Source organism: Pogona vitticeps, chromosome 1 (genome assembly GCF_051106095.1).
Source record: "Pogona vitticeps strain Pit_001003342236 chromosome 1, PviZW2.1, whole genome shotgun sequence".
Classification (NCBI taxonomy): Eukaryota; Metazoa; Chordata; class Lepidosauria; order Squamata; family Agamidae; genus Pogona; species Pogona vitticeps.
Window position 1 is genome coordinate 235,955,248 of NC_135783.1, and position 14,905 is coordinate 235,970,152.

Sequence of the window (14,905 nt, forward strand, 5' to 3'; positions counted from 1 at the left end):
GAATGTTCAGGTTTGATTTGATTAAGCACCCAATTTTCTGCCTTTCTGGTGGTCTGGGATATCGGCAAGGTTCTCCTTCAACACCACATTTCAAATGAATTGATTTTTTACCCTGTCTTCCGTCACTATCTTTCTTTCACATACTCTGGGTGATTTTGACCTTGGTTTCCAGTGACAATTTTTGCTAACTCTTAGCTATCCACCTGGTTTTTTAATTTCAGAACATGAGGAGAAATATTTTGGAAAAATGTGCAAGCAACATTTCTGTAGAACTTTTGCTTAAATATAGCTTCCCCCCCCCCTCAGCCTTCCTAGCCAAGGAGAGGGTTTGGAAATTGGAGATTTCTAGTCTGCATTCTAGTCTGTGGAGTGAGCATGGCAACATTAGTCAAACTGAGAATTTAAAAGTGTGACATGCCCCCCACGAGTTTGATACTCCCCCTGCTTGAGCGTGACACGTCCCCGCAAGCGCAACACGCCCCCCCACAAGCGCAACATGCCCCCAGCGTGAGCACGGTGGTGCCCCCCCCCACAGAGCCCCCTCCTCCCACCAGTCTGCCGTCCCAAAAAGGTTGGGGACTGCTGCTCTAGCACATGAGAGAGGTTCCTGTTGGAATGTGTGTGTAGTTTACAATATGTATACTTCAGCTGCTGCTGCTTCTTTTAAAAATAAAACAGGAAATTCAATTCTTAAAAAAACCCTCTGGTATATGAATGTGGGATATTTTGCTTGTGAACCACCATTCAGAACACCAGGAAATGGCCCAATATTGCTGCACAATATCATGCCCATGTTGCCAGTAGGAAAACGGATGGCAAACTTTACATAGAAAAGGCAGCCTGAATGTTGACAACGTCATAAACGGCCATTCACAAAGTGACAGCAAGCAAGAGAAAAAGTCCCAGAAGCTGACTCCTTTTTAAAATCAGTTGACCACTTCTCATTCCAACACAAGGCAATGGTCAGAGCTGCTTTTCACAAGTGTCCTGTTCACTGCATAGGAAAAAGAAACTGCAGAAGGTGCTGCAACAATCTGATAAGGAGGATGTGACAAAGCACACAGCACCGCGTCAGATCCCTGCAGCAGTTTCTGTAGTTGGAGTTTTGCTCCCATAAACCTTGAGCAGGATACCGGCTGCAGAGTTTCAGGATTCTTCGTTTGAATGACATCAAATAATTAAAAGTCAGCAGCAGTGCATAATGGATGGCAGTCCATACGCTGAAGAGCGCTGCTTTAACTACTCATGTTTCTCTATCATTACCTTATTAAGCCTCCTGCAGGTGGACTGGTTAAATTAGTAGGGTACCCATGTCACACACAGATATGTTCTGAGCACACTAAATTGAAAACTGTTATTTTTCTAACGGTGCCCAGACTGCAGATATTATTGCTGCCATGGCAACACCTGTGAAGATGCAAAGTTTCCATCATTAAGATTTACATGTATCTAATGATGTGGGTGTGCACCTGTGGGTGGATGTAGATATGTGTGTATCTGTGTCCACATATGCACATTGAGCCTGGAACATCTACTTGGTAGTTGCTTGAATTTTATGTGGTTTAAGGGGGGGAAAGTTGTGGAGCAGCATGGGTCTTCTGGAAATGTGAATTTATGATCAACAAAATCACAAAGCGATATAACAGGAATGGGATGGACCTATCAATTTCCCTTTGTCCAATGTTCAGGATTTTTTTTTAAATTTTCCATTTCTAAAATAGAAGGGATTGTTATTCTAGACAAAGAAGGGTTAACTTGAAGAGTCCTAGGGCTACAGAAATATCACTGCACACTCAAAATCTGCTAAATTTGCATTTGTTTTTCAATATCATAGGCTTTGTGCTGAACCCATGGAAGGCTGATACCATATGAGCTCCCCCTACTCACCCCAGGGAGACTGCATGCTTAATGTGAAGGTCTGCAGAAAGAGCCTGTAAGTGCATTTGGCTGAATGTGTTTACACACTTCAGTGACTGGGAGCTGTATTTTGTCTTATCTCTTAATTACAGAAGTACTGGAAGCATGTTCAGCCTCACTGCCCACCTTCAAGGAGGCCTTGGAGATTGCCATTATGGGCTCATAGACACCTCCTCCACCACCTCCATCACCCCTTTAGCGCTACACAGATTCTGGCATATTACCTGAACCCAGCTAGGTCAGTTGTTCCCAACCTTGGGCCCCCAGATGTTCTTGAGCTGAAACTCCCAGAAGCCTTCACCACTAGCTGTGCTGGCCAGGATTTCTGGGAATTGCAATCCAAGAAGACCTTGCTCACCCAAGATTGGGAAGCACTGCACAAGATTCATTTTCATGTCTGCAAAGTATCCATTGCATATGTTTTAGATGCAGACCTGATTTGGAGCTTTGGAGGAAAGCTGTAATGAATGATAGGCCATCATTTTGTGTCCTGATAAAATAAGAGAGATATATTTGGTTATTAACATGACATTAAATGCCACAACGCTTCCTGTGATTGATATAAACATTCAGTTGCTTGTCAAAAGAATCTATGCTATTTTCTGTGCCCTGAAGCTAAGAACAAGGCTGATGAGATCTAGAAAAGCATACCAAGAATATCCTCTTGATAAGCAGAAAAAGTACTGAGAAATTTTTAATGACTCAGCAGCAGTCCAGGCTTCAATGTTATAATTTTATGTCTGTTACAACCTGCAGGAATGCAAAAATGTAAGTGCTAATTAAAACTTTATTAGGTAGAAATAAATCTGTATCTGTAATAGTCTCTTTTTTTGTACCTTTGGGGAAGTTTATTTTAAATTCCAGTGCTCTTGTGAAATACAGACTAAGACATTATCTTCTTATTTGGAGCCAAAAAAAGTAAGAGGTACAACATCTTTAAGAATCCTATAATTTTTTTTTGAAAGAATTAATAAGAGAACTGCTGGGCACTTTACAAAAATGTAACCTGTTCATCTCAAAGTCTTGACATTTTACACATAGCTGAACTTTTTCAGAAGTCATCTTTTATATCTACTACTATATAAATATAATTTCAGTAATTGAACCATTTTATGGATTTGCAAGGGATGCTGTCCTCCCTCTTCAATATTAAGTGCATTTACAGTTTTCCTTTTGGGGAGGGGGTGTTGGTGGTGGTCTGGACTGAGTTAGCAGCCATTACACAAAGTACTTTAAAAAATTCAGAAGAACTGTCCCTGGGTTGTTCACACCATGGCCAGCTTGCTGATTGTGGGAAACTCACCGCCAGGGCATAGATCCTTCTGTCTTCCATTCCCAAAAAATTGATGCCCAGAGTCCTACTACCTCTGCTGCTGGAGGTGATGCATAATCATAGCCTTAACTTCCGGCTAATTTATTTTATCATTTTAAAAAGTCATACAGTTTGGCAGCCATCACTATATTTTGTGCCAGTGAATTACATAGATTAACTTCGTATGTGGTATGTGAAGAAGTATTCCCCTTTAGCAGCCCTGAATCATTGTTCAGATTCAGTGGATGTTTCCCAGTTCATTATAAGAGAATGACAAAAATATTTGTGTAACAAGTTTATCCATACCACACTCATCTTATTCACCTTTTTTTTCTAAGCTAAACAATTCACAATTCTGTGATCTTACCTCATAGGACATTGCTCCAGCCCCTGTCATGTTGGTTTCCCCTTTCTATAATTTCCCAGAATCATCTTTTTATTTAAAGTGCGGGGACTAGAGCTATAAACAGCATTCTGGCTGTGGTATGGATTTGTACACAGACCATATGCTATTAGTCGTTTCATTTTCATTCTCTTGTCTAACTGTATCAGACATGGAATTTGCCAACCCACCCTGTGGAGCTGACATTTTCTATCAGCTGCTTACCACAACCCAAAGATGCTTTTCTGGGTCAATCAATGCCAGCTCAGATCTCACCAGTATATGTGTAAAGTCAGATATTTTTACCCCAATATGCACGACTTGGTACTTGGTTTGACTGAATCTCACATTCTGTCTTCATGTCCATTCCTCTCGTTTGGGAAGATCCCCTTTGAGCTCTTCACAATTCATTTTTGTTCCTAACAATTTAGTATCATTAGTGAACATTCCACCTCATTACTCACTCCTAACTCTACATCATTTATGGATAGGTTTAAAAAACTTCAGCCTCAGTACAGATTCATGAGGGATCCCATTCTTCATAGCCTTTCACTGTAAAAGCTCACCATTTATTACTAGCCTCTCTTTCTTGTTCTTCAACCAGTTTTCAGGCTACAAGAGGACATGGCTAAATATGCTAAAGTAAATTACTATTGATGCATTACTCTGCTAGAGTACAGTAATAATGGCTAATTTGTACTACATTCTCTTTATCATTCCTGATTTCTGCTTGCTTTTTCATCCCCCGGGGGCCTGCATTTTGGGCAGAGGAAGTGCTAGTGAACTGGGAGGTAGGCTACATTGCCTGCCTTGTGAAGGCCAGCCCAAAGGGAGGAGAATAACGACTTTCTATTTAGGGGTGCAAGAACTCTGGTTAGTTCTTAATAGCTTGGTCACACTCTTGCTGATTCCATGGCTGAATAAAAGCAGTTTGAAAATAACATCTGACCTTATTTCATGCAGCAATTTCCTGTATTTTAATGCGCAAATTGATTTAAATGCACACAAATTAGAAAGTGCCTCTTTCTCAAAGAGGAATGAAATCAGGTATCTTAACAATCCTAGCCAAGATATTTTTAAATTGGCCAAATGGTAAACATTTCTCCCCCTCCATTTCTTTCATCTTGAACTGTGGATTCATCTGCCCTGGCTAGAGCAGGTTAAATAGGGGTGCTTAGGACTGGATGGAGGCACGATGTGCCATTTGGCATGATCTCACATCCAAATGGCATATCAGAGCTCAAGTGACCCTGTTTGATCTGGTTCCTTCCAATATTGTGAAGTGGCTTAATAAGCAAGCCACTTCAGGATATCAGCAAATTGTACATCTTCCTCTGCTTCTTGCTGGAGGGGCAGGGGAAGTGAAATTTCTTTCAAGTTTCTATAAAACTATCACTGAGGTGCTGTGTCACTTAAAAAAATAATATTTCTTTGGTTTCTCTTAAAGGACTGGTCAATAAATGCCAGCTTCTTGACTGGTCCTAGGGATGGTTTAGTTTGCTCCAGCGATTATGTTGTGTAATGACCAGGAAAAAGAGCAAATCAACTCGTCCTTGCAGTGGCCCAAACAGAGGGACAAATGCTGTCTGACCGAGCCTTGAGTTTCAGCTCAAGAAGCTCTCCACCCATTCTCTTTGTCAAGCCATTGCAATAAATCTGTCATTTAATTGACATGGCTTCAGCTAGAGGAATTTCTTCCCAGCCTTTTTTGTATTGCTTTGTCTGTCACCTCCTGCCAACTTTAGATCAATCTGACTGCTTTCCTTGACTATCTGGAGCAGGTATATTTTACTGATCAGTGTTGATTTGGCTCAATCCACCACATGGGATCAAATGTAAATTCACTATGATTACTGCTGGCAATACTTGCACGGGTTTGGACTGCAATATGTGTAAGCATGGAGTTTGTTTCTACTGAGCTCTCTCATATCAGACTGTATTTGGTTGGAGCAACATTTTTGTGCATTGTGTAGGTTGGGAGAACATTTTAATGCAATGTGCAGTTGCAAAATGGCACAACACTCACTGCACTATTATAGGTGCATTATGAACTCCTTCAACTGGACATTGTGTCTTCTCAGGCCATCTGGCACCTTGACCAGTAAGTTCCATCTATTCCCTCCCTGCCATACCTGATTCCCATTCTTCCCAAATACCCATCCATAGGTCACCCGGTCTTCCCATTTCTTACACATAGGAATATGAGCAATGCAGCCCAAAGAATTTTTCCCTATTGAACAATCTTTACTCCTATTTTTGAAAGAACAGCAAGGCAAAAATCAGATACATTGACCAATCAATCAAAAGTTGCAGCTAAGAGTGCATTGTCCTAATGGCGGTTAAGTTCTCTAATAAATAGATATGAGTGAATGTATTGTTGTTGTTGGAGCATACTGCTTTCATGATGCATCTCCAGTCATGACTGTGACTAAGGTTTGCATCCTGTCCCAACACATTAACTGGGAATTGATCATACTAGTGTTGTGAAATACATGTCCAAACAACACCTGTACTTCTGTATGTTTGTGGAGTATTAGTGATTCTGGATATTTTGGGTGATTCTTCACTTGAGATTTGGCCTTCTTTCCTGTTCTAACACAAAGTGGAATTGAAGTAACAAAAACTCAGGTGCAATTGCTCATGGCACTTGGATGAAAGGGCTAAAAAAACGTTAAACAGAGTTCAGCCCCTTCAACCACTATCAGTAATAATATGACTTGACAGTTCCTTGGTTGAAGTCTGTCCATTTGAGGCACTGATAGTTTCTTGCTTCCACAATGTCCAAAAGGAATAAATAGCAAGCATTTACTCTCAGGGGGCCTGCCCACCACAGCTTTTATGCCGGCTAGATACCGAGTTATGCTCTTGTTTCTTCTTATCTGTGAAACCTCGATCTCTCCACACAGCCAATGCGCCAGAGTTTACAGAAGTTAAAAAAGGTGATGGAGAGAGAGGACCCTGGGCAATTCTGTGGCAGCTTCATTGGAGACAGGAACAAGGTAGCTGCAAGAAAAATGAGAAGCAGCAGATATCACTCAGATAAATGAGGACTGGAAAGTTTTTCTTCACTTCTTCTTCATTCCACACAGATTGTATTGTATTACCTGGTTTTTTGTTTTCAAAATTAAACTGAAGATTTGGAATACTCTGTTACTGCTTACCAATGCAAACAGACAGACAGACAGGGAGACAAACAAAGTTTTTATACAATGTAACAGTGTGCACAGTCTGCTGATGCCTTCCCTTTCTTCAATATTGACATTATTTACCTGTATTTATTTATTTGATTTATATACTGCCCCACTAGTGGACACACTGCTCTGAGTGATGTACAAGTTAACAAAAATCCCACAGACTTCATATAGTAATATAATATACATGTACACATTGTGTGCAATCTTTATTGGCTTGTACACAAAAACAAATATCTGGTTGCATTTTTAAACATCGATCTGTGCCTCTGTTGTGCTTTGGACTACATTCACGTACATTTCAATCCAGTCTCTGACTTGGAAACATTACTTTTTAAAGACCTCAGCTCCAAGAATCTTAGTGCTCACACACCTGGTGGGTGGTTTAGGCAAAACTGGACTGAATTAAGGGTGTTCCTGTGATTGTTATGAGTGCCAAAAAAAGAAGGTGAGTAATAACTGAATCCATGCCCAGTGAAACCTGAGATCTGCCCTGAGCACTCAAATCACTAAGGTCCTAGGGAAGATTCAGACTGGGGTCAATGTGTAGTATATATATCCCCTTTCAGCCACTACACCAGTCATTTCACAAAGATGTTGTGAGTACTTGCATTGGGTACTAGAGTGGGTACTCGCAAGGGGATACTCACATTGCTGTATCGATTTCCTTTTAGGGTTCTTGAAGAATCTTCTTTTCTATTGCTCTCTCACTCAATTTTGTTCATTAAACTTTATTCTATTATTATTACATTATTCAGACTCAGTGTGCACGATTGTTGTATGGGCTTTGAGTAGATAGGTTACATAAGCCCTCCCCCATGTCATAGCCACTGAAATTTCTTCTCATTTCTGGGATTCTCTCTCTCTCTTTTAAATGGCAATCTGGAAAACTCAGATAATCTCACAATCCTGAGGAGACAGCAGGTTGGAATGGGAAAAGGGTAGTTTGGCTCAAATCTCTATGCTGTTTATTCAAGTACAGAACATGTTGGGAGGCTTCCACACACCTCTGGTAAACATCATTATGTTTCAACTGTTGAATTGCATAAGTATCAATGATTAGGTATCAAATATTGAAAATGAACAGAATATGGTGGCATATCCAGCATGTCCACTAAATATCAGTAAAATGTCCATAGATTAATCCATGAATTAACTGCTTTCTTTTTCTATCAGAGTTTAAAATTTGTCTCTTTCTTTCATTCTGTCTTATAATCCCTGCTTCTCGATAGATAGATGATAGATAGATGATAGCTAGATAGATACACAGACGGACGGACGGAGGGAGGGACGGACGGACGGAGGGACGGAGGGAGGGACGGAGGGACGGAGGGACGGACGGACAGACAGACAGACAGACAGACAGACAGACAGATAGATAGATAGATAGATAGATAGATAGATAGATAGATAGATAGATAGATAGATAGATAGATAGATAGATAGATAGATAGATAGATAGATAGATAGATAGATAGATAGATAGATAGATAGATAGATAATTGAAACAGTTTAATGATGTTATCTATCTTGGTATATTTGAAATGAAGACTGAACAGGAATAAGGAATTGCAGAAATAATAAAACAAATATATAATAAATAAATGTTCAGAGAACAATATGTGATTATGAATTTATTTACCTTCATGTGATGATAATGTTTATATTTCATTCATTATCTGCGAGTTGTGGATATGAGGCATTTTTGAAGCATCTACTCATTTACCTTATCTGAAGATCAGCCTTTAGTTTCATGAAAGTTACTAAAATCTGCACTGTACAGTATAATAAACAGAAACAAAGATAAAAGATGTACTACATGAATAAACGGGTGTTGTTTCTTAGAACACCTTCTGAGTGAAGTCACTTCAGATGGCCCTAAAATGGTGCCACTTTGATTTGTGGGGTTCAGCTGCGGCAGAACTGAGAGGAGGTGGTAGAGCAGGAAAAGGATATTTATGGGGCCATTCAACATTCTGCCAACCAATTTGCCTGTGCAGAAATCCACAAGACATTCTGCCTTGGAGTATACATTACAGCTGCCATGTGACCATCTGTCTCAACACAGTTCCCAAGGAAGTAGCTCACAATCCCAGAATGTTTTGGTTGAGTGGGTGGAAGGGAATTTGTAATGGCAGAGAGAAAATGGCCCACTCTTTGTGGTAAGCTACTGTACAAAAGTGGCTTATCACACAGATTGATATAAAGCTGCTCTCCCATAGCAGCCATCTGGATTGAAATGGCACTTACGTTCTAAACAAAAAGAGAAAAGAGAGAAAGAGGGAGAGAAAGGAAAGGGAGAAGATGTAATCTGGAACGACTTATTTACACACTATAAAGTCAAAGCTTATAAAGAAAATGTTTTATTTTTACCCACAGACGTGGGGGGGGGGAAGGCTTAAAATCTGCCATTGCTCATTCAGACCAGATGCTTTACTGAATCATAATAATAATATAAGACCAATTATAGAATTTCTCAATTCTTAAGCACTTTACAAACAATTTAACACTGCATGCAAACAAATCATGTTGATTTATCATTACGGTAATGAGTTGGAGACACACAGAAACTTATCCATGCTGTTGTCCTGCTTTGTACTGAAACATGTCTCTTCCCACTCTGCTCCCCACTGTTGTCCCAGCAGTCATGCTAACCTTTCACATTTCACAGGGTTTTCCCTCTCTCTCTATGCTTCTCAAAACCATTGATGACGGGGAAGTATATTTCTGCTGAGTAAGAGTTTCAGACATCCGGCAGCAGCCAACTGGGGTCTTATTCCCACGGCTCTAAGAATGCCCTGAATGGCTGGTATTGTATAAGTTGAATTTAGGCATGCAAAGGACAGACAGTGTAGAGTAGTAGTTAAAGTGTGTGACTAGGACTCAGGAGACCTGGCTTCATATCTCCACTTGGTCATTAAATACATTGCACAAGCCTGAGAAAATCACAGTCCCTCAGCTTGATTAATCTTACAGAATTTCTGTGAGGATAAAGGGAGGAAGACAAGAACCCATGCAAGGCACCTTGAAATCATGGGAAGAAAGGGGGATATCAATATAACAAGCAAGCAAGCAAACAAATGCTCACATTCTGAATTGTCTTGACCACCACCACTCCATATATGATTGTTAGCCACCTAGAGTGGTCCTCACCCAACCAGATAGGCGGGATATAAATAAAATAAATAAATAAATAAATAAATAAATAAATAAATAAATAAATAAATAAATAAATAAATAAATAAATAAATAAATAAATAAATAAATAAATAAATAAATTTTTACTGAATCAGAATGGTAGAACTGGAAGGCATTCCAAGGGTCAATTAGGCCTATCCCAGTCAAAGCAGGAAAGGCAGACATGATCATCCAACTGCTTTAAGAATGCCCAGTGAAGGTGAGACCACCACCTTCTAAAGAAGCCCATTCAACAGCTGAACATGTCTTACAGTCAGGAATTTCTTCCTGAAGCTTTGGCAGAATCTCTTTTAATTTGTAATTTGAATCTATGGGTTTTACTCCATTAATTTGGATTCTGTCCTCTGGAGATGCAAAAAACAAGCTTGCTCCATTTTCCATATGACAGCCTCTTAATGATTAGCAGATGGCTATTGTTATCACCCCTTGGTTTTTTTCTTGTCTAGGCTAAATGTGCCCATCTCCCTCACCCATTCTTTATAGAACTTATGTAGTTTCCAGACCTTCGACCATCTTGGTCATCCTCCTCTGGACACAGTTCAGATTATTAGTGTCCTCCTTAAATGGTTTTGCCTAAAACAGGGCATAGTGTTCCCAGTGAGGTCCAACTAAAGCAGAATAGAGTGATATTATTACTTTTCCTGATCTGAACATTACACATTTCTTGATGCAGCACAGTACAGCAATTGGGTTTTGTTTTATTTTTTTTGCGTTTGCTTATCTAGAACCCTTTATTTTGTCTCAGTCACCCGCCGTCAGGTATACTACACGCTCAGACCCAATTGTGGGATTGGTCACCTGGTGAGAAGGATGGAAGAGAAGAGATGCTAAGAGAAGCTACATCTTCCAGCTTTATTCAGCCAGGTCTTGCAATGCAAGTCAGATAAGCATCTTCATCCAGGATCATGTCCTGGATGTTTGCTATTAACTTGACATGTAGTAGCAGTGTGCTCAGTCCAGAGGGCCTGCCATCAGGGTGATCCAGGTGGTTTGACATAGTGGGTAACCAAAACCTTGTTTCTTCATCTCACCCCAAGACAGCATAGTTGCCTTCCCATTCTGTTTTCCCCTACCCCTCTGTTTCAGTAAGGTTTTGACAAGGCTTTTACTTTTATTGAGTCTAGGACAGTAGTCCCCAACCTTGGGCCTCCAGATGTTCTTGGACTACAACTCCCAGAAGCCTTAACCACCACCTCTGCTGGTCAGGATTTCTGGGAGCTGAAGTCCAAGAACATCTGGAGGCCCAAGGTTGGAGACCTCTGGTCTAGGAGCAAAGGCTGCTCCTAGCCTCGTTTCATTACCCTCCCTCTTTTATTTCTTTTTAAAGAAAAATGCCTCCACCATCCTACTGTCTTAAATAGGGTTTCTGACCCTCACTCTCAAGTCCCTGTTAAGAGGCTTCCCCCAAAGAGCAATCCTCAGCCCTGAAATATCTTCGCTTTTATTCCCTTCTCTTTGCATAGGTAATCCATGTCTGAAGTGGTGAAGGAGGGAGACTGGAGGTTGCACAACATGGCGACTCACAGCATGGTGAGAGCCCAGTCCTATGTACAGGTGGTACTCAGTAGACCATAGAATCATCCAGCACAGTAGACAAGCAAGCATGTGCACATTGTACTGTAGATGTTACTTGGATATCTCCTGCTCTCCATGCTAGAATGCTGGAGTACGGTCACTCCATTTTACCAGCCTACCCACTAGGATAACATGGTCAACACGGTGAACATGTCACAGGCTTACTGAAACGGAATTGCACCACACAATTGTTCATCTTCAGTCATTGGAGAACTCACCTGTTCTCCAAGAATGCTCAGAAATTATACAGAGAGATTGTGACTACAGCTGGCTAGATAGGTCAGTGGTTTAGGTATCTGGCTGCAGAGAATTTGATTCCCCACTATGCCTTCTGTGATAAGAGTCAGCCTGTGTGGCCTTGGGCAATCTGCACCGCCCCAGGATGCCCCCCAGAGGAAGGAAGTGATAAATCACTTCTGAGTATAATCTACCTGGAAAGCCTTGAAAAAGGGTTGTCAGAAGTCAGAATCGACTTGATCATGGACAATATATACACATTTTGACTATATCTGCAAGTTCCTTAAATGCTGTTGGTTGCCATTCATCTGGCTCTGGAGACTTGAATTTACTTAAAGTATTGATATATTGTCATATACTTTTCATGCCACAGCAGCCCCTCACTGCCTTCTTCAGTCTCCTTGTTCTAGGCTGAGCACTATATATTTTCCTTTTGGGAGAAGATTGGAGCTGCTGAACAATTCTGCCTTCCCTGTGACTCCCACCTGCATTTCTCTGTCCTCTCCATGCAGCAGGCCTACCACTTTCTTGTCCTTCATCTTGCTCTGAACATAACTGAAAAATCCATTTTTGTTATGTTTACCCCATTTTGGAAGCTTGAACTATCCTGGGCTTTAGTTCTTCTTCCCACACATATTAGCTTCTCAGTTGCACCCCTCCTTGATGATTTGCCCTGACTTCCATTTCCTATACATGTCCCCTTTTAACCTTAGCTCATCTGAAACTTGCTGATACAGCCACACTAGTTTCTTTAGGGCAGCCCCGAAATTCCCTTTTTCATAGGAGTTTTTTTTGTGATTGTGGCTTCAGTGTGTCACGTTTAAGAAATTCCTATCCAGCTTTTACTCCCTTCTCTCTGAGTATCCGACCAAGGAACATGACCCTTCATTTCTTTAAGCCTACTGAAATCAGCTTAAACTCTGGAGTGCATGTTGGACCACTTCCTTTTATTCCACGTAAGAAATCCAAATCAGTTCCACCCACAACCCTTCCTCCTGCCCATTTACACGTCATTGACTAGTTGTTCACTGTGAAGACCACCACCAGGACCATCTTGTGTTTTGCTGTTTTGGCTCAAGCTCATTCCATTTGATGAGGCACAGAGTAAAGATGCCAGCAATGACAGAGCCAAGGTGAAAGTCAGAGTTCTGGAAAAAGTGGATGTTCCTATTCCTATATACTGCACATGTGCACAGAGAGGAAAGAGACAACCAAACTAGGATTCACATGTAGTACTTCCACTGAGCCAAGCAGGCTGGCCTGCTGTTCTAGTATCTTCAAAAGGACTCAGATTGGGTTTGCTCTGATCTGTGCCTTTACTTGGGCATGGACTGGGTTGGGATGCTTTTACACACTCCAATTTAAATTTGTTATGCACTGTATCTGTTTTCTAATCATGTCGTGAGCTGCTGAATGCCAGCACTGGGATGTTAAATCAATCAATTAGTCAATATCAGTTTATTACATCTGGCAGCGACACTATGCCATATCTGCTCCTTTGGGGGATCAAAACTCGAGTCTTTCAAATGCACAGCTCAATGTATCCAGTTCATGGTTTAACCACCTTTTTGACATTTTCTCCTCCCTCCACCAAAAACATGTGCATTTATTGTAAATTGTTGTGTTGAAACATAAAAGGAGCTCTTGTCTCTCCATCTCTACCTCCTGGTTTTAAATATCCACTCTTAACAGGAGTGTTTAGAGGTATGCATCTCCAGTGAAAGAAGTGATTCTCCAGAGAGCAGAAACTATAACAGAAGAAAAATTATATCCAACCCTGACCATTGACCTAGTTTTGGAGAGCTAGTTAGAAGTTAAGCAAGTTAAAGGATGACATTTATACGAAAATCGACCTACAAAGGGAAACCTTGCTTGTAACGAATGGAAGGAATGTACTATTTCTATGTACTATTGTAAATGAACTATTGCACATTTAATCAACCCAGAATGTTTCCTTTTTCTCTTAGTGACTAAATTTGTTTCACATTTTCCAAAAATCTTTCATACAACCACCATGATGATTTTTTTAAAAAGGAGTTCTTGAAAGAAAAAGAAAATGAACCACATGCCCCAACAGCCTGATACACTCTGAACATAGCTCATCTTATGCAAAAGGTGAAGTAAAAAAGATGAATTTGTGATAAAATCTATCTATTTACCAGTGTGGGAATTTGAAGAACTTAAATCTGGGTCTCAGGTGTTACCTTCAAGAATTTTACGTTTCTGTTGTGATAGCCAATAGCTCTATACAATGGGAATAGGAATAAATCATTGAAAAGATGGAAGCAGCATCATAAAAGAATGAATAAAAAAGAGCAATCAAGTAAAAGTAGCATCGGCTAAAATAGGCATCATAAGATAAAAAGGGTTGAAAAATATCTGCAGTAAAACTGCTTAAACACACAGCATAGCAGTAGAAGTACAGAGAATTCAAAGGCCTGAGAGAATCCGAAATTTTTTTCCTGGTAAGTGAGTAGGCACCAGGCAGATCTCTCTGGGGAGAGTTTTCCATAACTGGGGAGCAATCCCTGAAAAGGTCCATACCTTAGTAAATGAGGGCATATGGAAATGGATCTTCTAGGACAGTGGTTTCCAACTTTGGATCCCCAGATGTTCTTGGACTAAAACTCTCAGAAGCCTTCACCACTAGCTGTGCTGGCCAAGATTTCTGGGAGCTGTAGTCCTAGAACATCTGGGGACCCAAGGTTGGGAACCACTGTTCTAGGATAATTTGAGAAGTCAGATAGGAATGTATTGGAAAAGATCCCTGCAGCATATGTGGAACTCAGATAGAAAAGCATTTTCTTTTTCTCCTTCTTTTTCTTCTTCAGGTTGAACACCATCATAATGATCCTGGCTTTGGAAGTGGCAATTCTGAACTATGGCATTGTGTCACATCCAATATTCCTTAGCCAGTATGTTCTTCTCCTTTTTGCACTCCCTATCCCCTATATTAGAAAGTTCATCAATTATTTGATATCTGAAACAAATCAGGGATATTTTTAGGCCATTTCAGATCTCAATTCCACTGCATGCTTGTGTGTATTAAATTATGCCATCACATAGGGTTTGAGTGGGCTTAGGAATAGAACC

General features: G+C 40.5%; 1 long non-coding RNA gene across 1 annotated transcript; it reads left to right on the plus strand.

The window, feature by feature from the left end:
• The first annotated feature begins 581 nt into the window (after nucleotides 1-581).
• Nucleotides 582-7,624, plus strand: LOC144586739 (uncharacterized). Its single transcript, XR_013541751.1, has 2 exons — nucleotides 582-1,933; nucleotides 6,518-7,624. It is a non-coding gene; the product is annotated as an uncharacterized LOC144586739 (long non-coding RNA).
• The last annotated feature ends 7,281 nt before the right edge of the window (nucleotides 7,625-14,905 follow it).